General features: G+C 32.2%; 1 pseudogene; it reads left to right on the forward strand.

Moving 5' to 3' along the window:
• Positions 1–2935: 2935 nt before the first annotated feature.
• On the forward strand, positions 2936–6817 carry LOC130708072 (eukaryotic translation initiation factor 1A, X-chromosomal-like; annotated as a pseudogene).
• Positions 6818–7765: the final 948 nt, after the last annotated feature.

A 7765-nucleotide genomic window follows, 5' to 3' on the forward strand; every position in this document is an offset into this window, starting at 1 on the left:
AAATCAACTACACTTCAATTTAAGAAAATCAGTTTCATTTTTATATATTAACAACAAACTATCTATAAAAGAACTAAATAATCTCATTAACAATAAAATAAAAAACAAAATAATTGGGAATAAATTTAACCAAGGAGGTGAAAGGTCTGTACCTTGAAAACTATAAGACATTGATGAAAGAAATTGAATAAGACAAATAAATGGAAAGATATCCCACGTTTATAGATCATAGAATTAATGTTTTTAAAACCTCATGGACCTACTACCCAAACTCATCTATAGATTTAATACAATCCCTATCAAATTTTCAATGGCATTTTAAACAGAACTGAAAAAACAATCCTAAAATTAGTTTGGAACCACAAAAGACCTTAAATAGCCAAAGCAATCTTTAGAAAGAACAAAGCTGCAGGCATCACACTTCCTGATTTCAAATTACACTTTAAAGCTATGATACTGTCATAAAAACAGACACATAGACCAATGAAATAGAACTGATAGCTCAGAAATAAGATCACACATATATGGTCGACTATTACTTGACAAGGAAACCAAGCATATCAAAAGGAAAATGTCTCTTCAACAAATGGTAGTGGAAAAACTGAATATTAACATGTAAAAGAATAAAACTGGACTCCTATCTCACAAAAATTAACTCAAAATAGATTAAAGACATACATAAAACCTGAAACTGTAAAACCTCCAGAAAGAAAGAAATCCTGTAATTCGTGACAACATGAATGAAACTTGAGGGTATTATGTTATGTGAAATAAGTCATACAGAGAAAGACAAATGTGTAATCTCACTTATATGTGGAATATAAACAACAACAACAACAAAAAAACCCACATAGAAACAGAGTGGATTGTTGGTTGCCAGGGATGGAGGGAAGTATGGAAGGTTGGGGAAATAGGTGAAAGTTGTCAAAGGGTACATCTTCCAATTATAAGATGAATAACTTCTGAGGATCTAACGTAAAGCATGATGAGTAGTTTTAACAATATTGTACTGTATACTTAAAAGTTGCTAAGAGAGTAAATCTTAAAATTTCTCACTACCAAAAAAAAAAAAAAAGTAGTTCTATGAAGTGATGGATGTGATGGATACGTTAACTAACTTTTGTGGTAACCATGTCTATGTAATCGTTTTCTAATCATTATCTATGTATATCAAATCATCACATTGTACATCTTAATCTTATGCAGTGTTATATATAAATTATATCTCAGTAAAGCTGGGAAAGAAAAGATCTTTAAAGAGAATAAAAATAATATAGGTCAGAAATTCAGATCTATATAAAGTAAGGAACAGTACTGAAAAAATAGTCAGTGAAGGTAAAGTAAAATCTGCTATTTTTCTTATTCTTGATTTAACAACCAACAGTTTGTTCAAAATAATAATACCAACAATGTGTAGATTATGTATGCTTATGTATTTATACATGTTTGTGCATGCTTATATATAAGTGAAATGAATGACAGCAATTTAAAAAGCACAAAAGGGATGAATTAGAATTATGTTGTTATTAGAAGCTATACTACCTGCGAAGTGATGTAGTGTTATTTGGAAGTGGATCTGGATTACCTGTGTATGTATATTGTGAACTCCAGGGCAACCGCTTAAAAAAAAAAGAAAAAAACCAGAAGTATAACAAATAAAAGCTAAGACAGAAAATGGAATCATATAAAATTCTTAACTAAAACCACAAAAGGCAGAAAAAGCATGGAAAACAAAAATAGAAAAAAAGAACAAAGGCAACAAATAGAAAACAGTAAGGAATACAGTAAATATTAATCAAACTATGTCAATAGTCACTTTGTAGTCAATAGGCTAAATGTGCCAATTAAAAAGACTGTCAAGAGTGGAGCAAAAAAACAAGACTCAATTATATGTTGCCTACAAGAAACTAACTTTAAATATAGACACAGATAGATTAAAAGTAAGTGAATGGAGGAAAACATACCATCTAACACTAATCAAAAGCAAGCAGGAGTAGCTATACTAATTTCAGTCTAAGCAGACTTCAAAGCAAGAAAATTTATCAGGGTTAAAGAAGAGCATAACATGATGATAAAGGAGTCAATTCTCCAAGAAGACATAACAATTCTTAACATGTATGTGCCAGGCAATAGAGCACCAAACTCTGTAACGCAAACACTAATAGAACTGAAAGGAGAAATACATGAATTCATTATCATAGTTAGAAACTTCAACACCTTTTTACAGAAATGAACAGATGCAGCAGGCAAAAAATCAGTAAGGACATAGGTGAACTCAACAACACCATCAATCAACTGAATATTATGGACATCTACAGACTACTTTTTCCAACAACAACAGAATACATATTCTTCTCAAGTTCACATAGAACATTTACCAAGATAGACCACATTCTGGGCCATAAAGCATACCTTAACAAACCTAAAGAATAGAACTCTTACAATGTCTGCTCTCAGACCACAGTGGAATTAAACTAGAAATCAGTAACAGAAAGATAAGTGAAATGCCCCAAAATATGTGAAGATTAAACAATACACTTCTAAATAACATATAGATCAAAGAAGAAATCTCAAGTGAAACTAAAAACTATTTTGAACAAAATGAAAATGAAAACACAACTTATCAAAGTTTGTGGGATGCAGTGAAAGCAGTACTTAGAGGGAAAGTTATAGCATTTGATGCATATATTAGAAAAGAAGAAAGATCTAAATTTTCACCTTAGAAAACTGGAAAAGTAGCAAATCAAATCCATATAAGCAGAAGGAAAAAAAATGACACAAACAGATCTCAGAAGAACTGGGTTTTGAGACTCTCTAGTGCTTGGTGACCTGGCTATCCCCACCTGCTATGTCCTAATGTAGCCCCTGGAGCCCATTGGAGAATCCCTGCTGCCTGAATAGGAGTCAGAGATACCTTGAGGCTGCAGTTATTGCCATGTTCAAGAATAAAGATAAAGAAGGTAAAAACCAATGCAGAGGTAAGAATGAGAATGAATCTGAAAAAAGAGAGCTGGTGTTCAAAGAGGATGAACAAGAATATATGCTCAAATAATAAAAATGTTGAGAAATGGATGATTAGAAGTGATGTGTTCTGATGGCATAAAGAGGTTATGTCACTTCAGAGGGAAACTGAGCAAAATATTTGCATAAATACCTCAGACATCATATTGGTTGGTCTACAAGATGACCAAGATAACAAAGCTGATATAATTTTAAGATACAATGCAGATGAAGCTAGAAGGCATATGATGAGCATCCCGAGCATGCTAAATTCTATAAAACCAATTCATTTGGTCCTGGAGATATATACATAATCTAATTGATGACATTTGAGATGATAAAATATTGATAATATCTAAACTGAACTAACATTTTATGTTCCAATTTTTCTGAGGATTCTTTTACAATTTGGATTTTTGGCTATGATCCTGTTAAAGAAGATAAAAAGTTTATTAGCATGAGAGAAACTTGCTAAAGCAGTTTCCAAGCCATTTACGTCTCTTTAAAAACTGGTAATGCCGAATATCTTAAGTAAAATGTTAAACCCACTTTGTTCTTTTGCTGCAATTGAGCTTATAAGTAAAAGACCCCATTTTCTATTTAAAAGGAGAGAAAAAATGCCTTTTTGACTTTGACTACTTCCAGTAAGTAAATGGATGTTTTGAATAAGCCATTTGCCTTACACTCATTATGGAGTATGATTAAGCCATAGTTTTAATTAGATTGTTGACTGTACAGTGTCTTTCTATATACTCTAGTTACTTAGATATTCCTTTGAGATTTTGGCACAATTTAAGAGAGGCAGAAATCTGCATTTGAAGTAAGAAATGATAGTTCTATGATAGTTCTGTTTTACATATTTAAGTGGCATGTGGCTATTTTATGCTAATTTTGATACCGTGTGTATTCTTTTCATGATCTTATTTTGCCAGTATAAACATACCAACAAGATAAACATTCTCAAAACTCAGTTTTTGGAACCCAGATTTTAATAACAATTTTGAATTTATAAAGTTAGCACTTGCAAAAATTCAACAGTAGGTGGCACCCAGTAATCTTAATAGTGGATAAATTGATATATTTGGGCACTTTTTTTTTTTTTTTTTTTTTTACTTACTGTGCATAGGAATTTCCCAAATGAGAAAAGTATTATATTTTGATCATATGCATGTATGTAGAATTTTTTTTAATGAAAATGTTTTTGTCTTATTATAAAGAGAAAAGCTTTACTTTTTATTTAAATTAATTAATTTATTTTATTTTTGGCTGCATTGGTTTTTTGTTGCTGCACGTGGGCTTTCTCTAGTTGTGGTGAGCAGGGGCTACTCTTTGTTGTGGTGTGCGGGCTTCTCATTGTGGTGGCTTCTCTTGTAGTGGAACATGGGCTCTAGGTGCACGAGCTTCAGTAGTTGCAGCATGCAGACTTGGTAGTTGTGGCTCATGGGCTCTAGAGCACAGGCTCAGCAGTTGTGGTGTACGGGCTTAGTTGCTCTGTGGCATGTGGGATCTTCTGAACCAGGGCTCGAACTCATGTACCCTGCATTGGCAGGCGGACTCTTAACCACTGTGCCACCAGGGAAGCCCTATGTAGAATTTTTTATAGCACAAAAATGTTATGGTAAAAGTCTTATTTTATTTTCAGAAGTCATATACATGTAAGCTATAACTTACATGTTTGAATAGCATGTTTGATAATTTTTAGGAAAAGACAATTTGTACAAGTTATTATAAAACTTTCATATACATATAATTTAAGTGTTTATAAAGCACCCAAATTATCTCTAACCTGGGGGAAAAGGAGGGAATAACAACTTAATGAGAAGATGGTCTCCAATTTCTGAATGGAAGAATTACAACTGATATAATAAAAACAATGTCATGCTGCAGAGTTAAAAAATTAGAAATAAGAATTAGAGTAGAAATCAGTGAAATTGAAAACAGGAAATCAATATAGAAAATCTAAAGAAACCAAATACATGTTCTTTGAAGAGGTCAATACAATTGATAAGACTGCAGCTAGGTTAACAAAGAAAAGAAGAAAGAACACAAAAACTAATATTAGAAATGAAAGAGGGACATCCCTACATACCCTATAGACATTAAATAGATAATAAAGGAATACTATGAAAAATTCCATGAACACAACTTTGATAACTTAGATGAAATGGACCAATTCCTTCAAGAATACAAGTCACCAAAATTCACACAAGAAGAAGTAGTCAATCTGAATAGACCTGTATCTACTAAAGAAACTGAAACAATGATAAATAATTTTCCAAGATAGAAAGTAGCAGGCCCATAAGTGTACACTGGTGAATTCTACCAAATATTTAAGGAAGAATTTATATCAGTTCTATACAATCTTTTGCAGAGGAAATACATACTTCCCAACTCATTCTATGAGGCCAACATTACCTTATTACCAAAGCCTGACAAACATGTTAAAAGAAAATTACAGACAAATATCTCTCATGAACACTGACACAAAACTCCTTGAAAAATATTAGCATATTGAATCCAACAATGTATAAAAAGAATTGTAGACCAAGACCAAGTGAGATTTATCTCAGGCATGCAAAGCTGGTTCAACATTCAAAAATCAATTAATGTAATGTAACACATCAACAAACTAAAACAAATAAACAAAATCACATGATTATATCAATAAATAAAAAAAAAAGATTCGACAAAATCCACCACCCACTTATGATTAAAAACTCTCAGTAAGCTAAGAATAGATGGAAACTTCCTCAATTTGATAAAGAATATCTACAAAAATCCTACAACTAACATCATACTTAATGGTGATAAACTTGAAGCTTTCTAACTAAGATCAGGTACAAGGTAACGATGTCTCTTCTGACCACTTCTTTTCAACATCATACTGGAAGTTCTAGCTATTGTAATAAGATAAGAAAAGGAAATAAAAAGTATACAGACTGGGAAGGAAGACATAATTCTCTCTTTGTTTGAAGATGACATGATCATCTATGTAGAAAATTTGAAAAAATTGACAGAAACATCTGGAGCTAATAAGCCATTATAGCAAGGTTGCAACATACAAGGTTAATATACAAAAGTCGATCAATTCCATATGTACCAGCAATGAACAAGTGGATATTGAAATTAAAACCAATAACATTTACATTAGCATCTGGAAAAGTGAAGTAGTTAGGTATAAATCTAATAAAATATGTTCAAGATATATATGAGGAAACTACAAAAGTCTGATACATGAAGTCAAAAAACAACCAAAAAAATGGAGAGGTAGTCCATGTTCATGGATAGGAGAATTCAATATTATCAAAATGTCAGTCCTTTCCAACTTGATCTATAGATATCATGCAATCTCAATCTTCTAAAGTTTGTACGGAGAGGCCAGAATAGCCAACACAAAATTAACGGAGAAGAACAAAGCAATATTACAGATACTACCTGACTTCAAGACTTACTATAAAGCCACGGTAATCAAAACAGTGTGGTAATGGTAAAAGAATATACATATATCAATGAAACAAAATAGAGAGCCCAGGAACAAAATTCCATACATATAGTCATCTGGTCTTTGATAATGGAGCAAAGGCAATATAATGGAGAAAAGATAGTCTCTTCAACAAATGGTGCTGGAACAACTGGATATCCACGTGGAAAAAAAAATGACTCAAGACACAGACATACTTCCCTCACAAAAATTAACTCAAAATAGATCACAGACCTAAACATTAAAAGCAAAATGTTAAAAGAGGATAACATTGGAGAAAACTTACATGACCTTGGTTATGACAATGACTTTTTAGATAAAACATCAAAAGCATGATGCATAAGAGAAATAACTAATAAACAAAATTTCATGAAAATTAAAAACCTCTGCCCTGTGAGAGACAATATCAAGACAAAGAGAAGATAAGCAACAGACTGGGAGAAAATATTTGCAAAAAACATCTTATAAACGACTGTTACACAAAATATACCAACAACACTTAAACTCAACAATAAGAAAACAACCTGATTAAAAATGAGACAAAGACCTTAAAAGACACCTCACCAAAAGAAGGGATACAGATGGCAAATAAACATATGAAAAGATGATCCATATCACATGTGATCAGGGAAATATAAATTAAAATAAGAATGAGTTACCCCTACACACCTATTAGAATGGCCAAAATCTAGAAGACTGAGAATACCAAATGCTGGTGAGGATATGGAGCAATAGGAACACTGATACATTGTTAGTGGGAATACAAAATGGCACAGCCAGTTAAGAGGACAGTTTAGTAGCTTCTTACAAAACTAAACATACTTTTACCATACAATCCAGCAATTGTGTTCCCTGGTATTTACCCAAAGGTGTTGAAAATTTATGTTCACACAAAAACTTGCACACAGATGTTTATCACTGCTTTACTCATTATTGCCAAAACTTGGAAACAACTAAGATGTCCTTCAGTAAGTGAGTAGATAAATAAATAGTGGTACATCCAGACAATGGAATAATATACACTGATAAAAAAGAATGAGCTATCAAGCCATGAAAAAATATTGTGAAACCCTAAATGTATATAACTAAGTGAAAAAGTCAATCTGAAAAGACTACATGCTATATGATGCCAACTGTATGACATTCTGGAAAAGGCAAAACTATGGAGACAATAAAAAGATCAGCAGTTGCCTGGGATTGTTGGTAGAGGTGGAAAAGTGGGAGGAATGAATAGGCAGAGAACAAAGGATTTCAGGACAGTGAAAATACTCTGTATGATACCAT

Source organism: Balaenoptera acutorostrata, chromosome 4 (assembly GCF_949987535.1).
Source record: "Balaenoptera acutorostrata chromosome 4, mBalAcu1.1, whole genome shotgun sequence".
NCBI lineage: Eukaryota > Metazoa > Chordata > Mammalia > Artiodactyla > Balaenopteridae > Balaenoptera > Balaenoptera acutorostrata.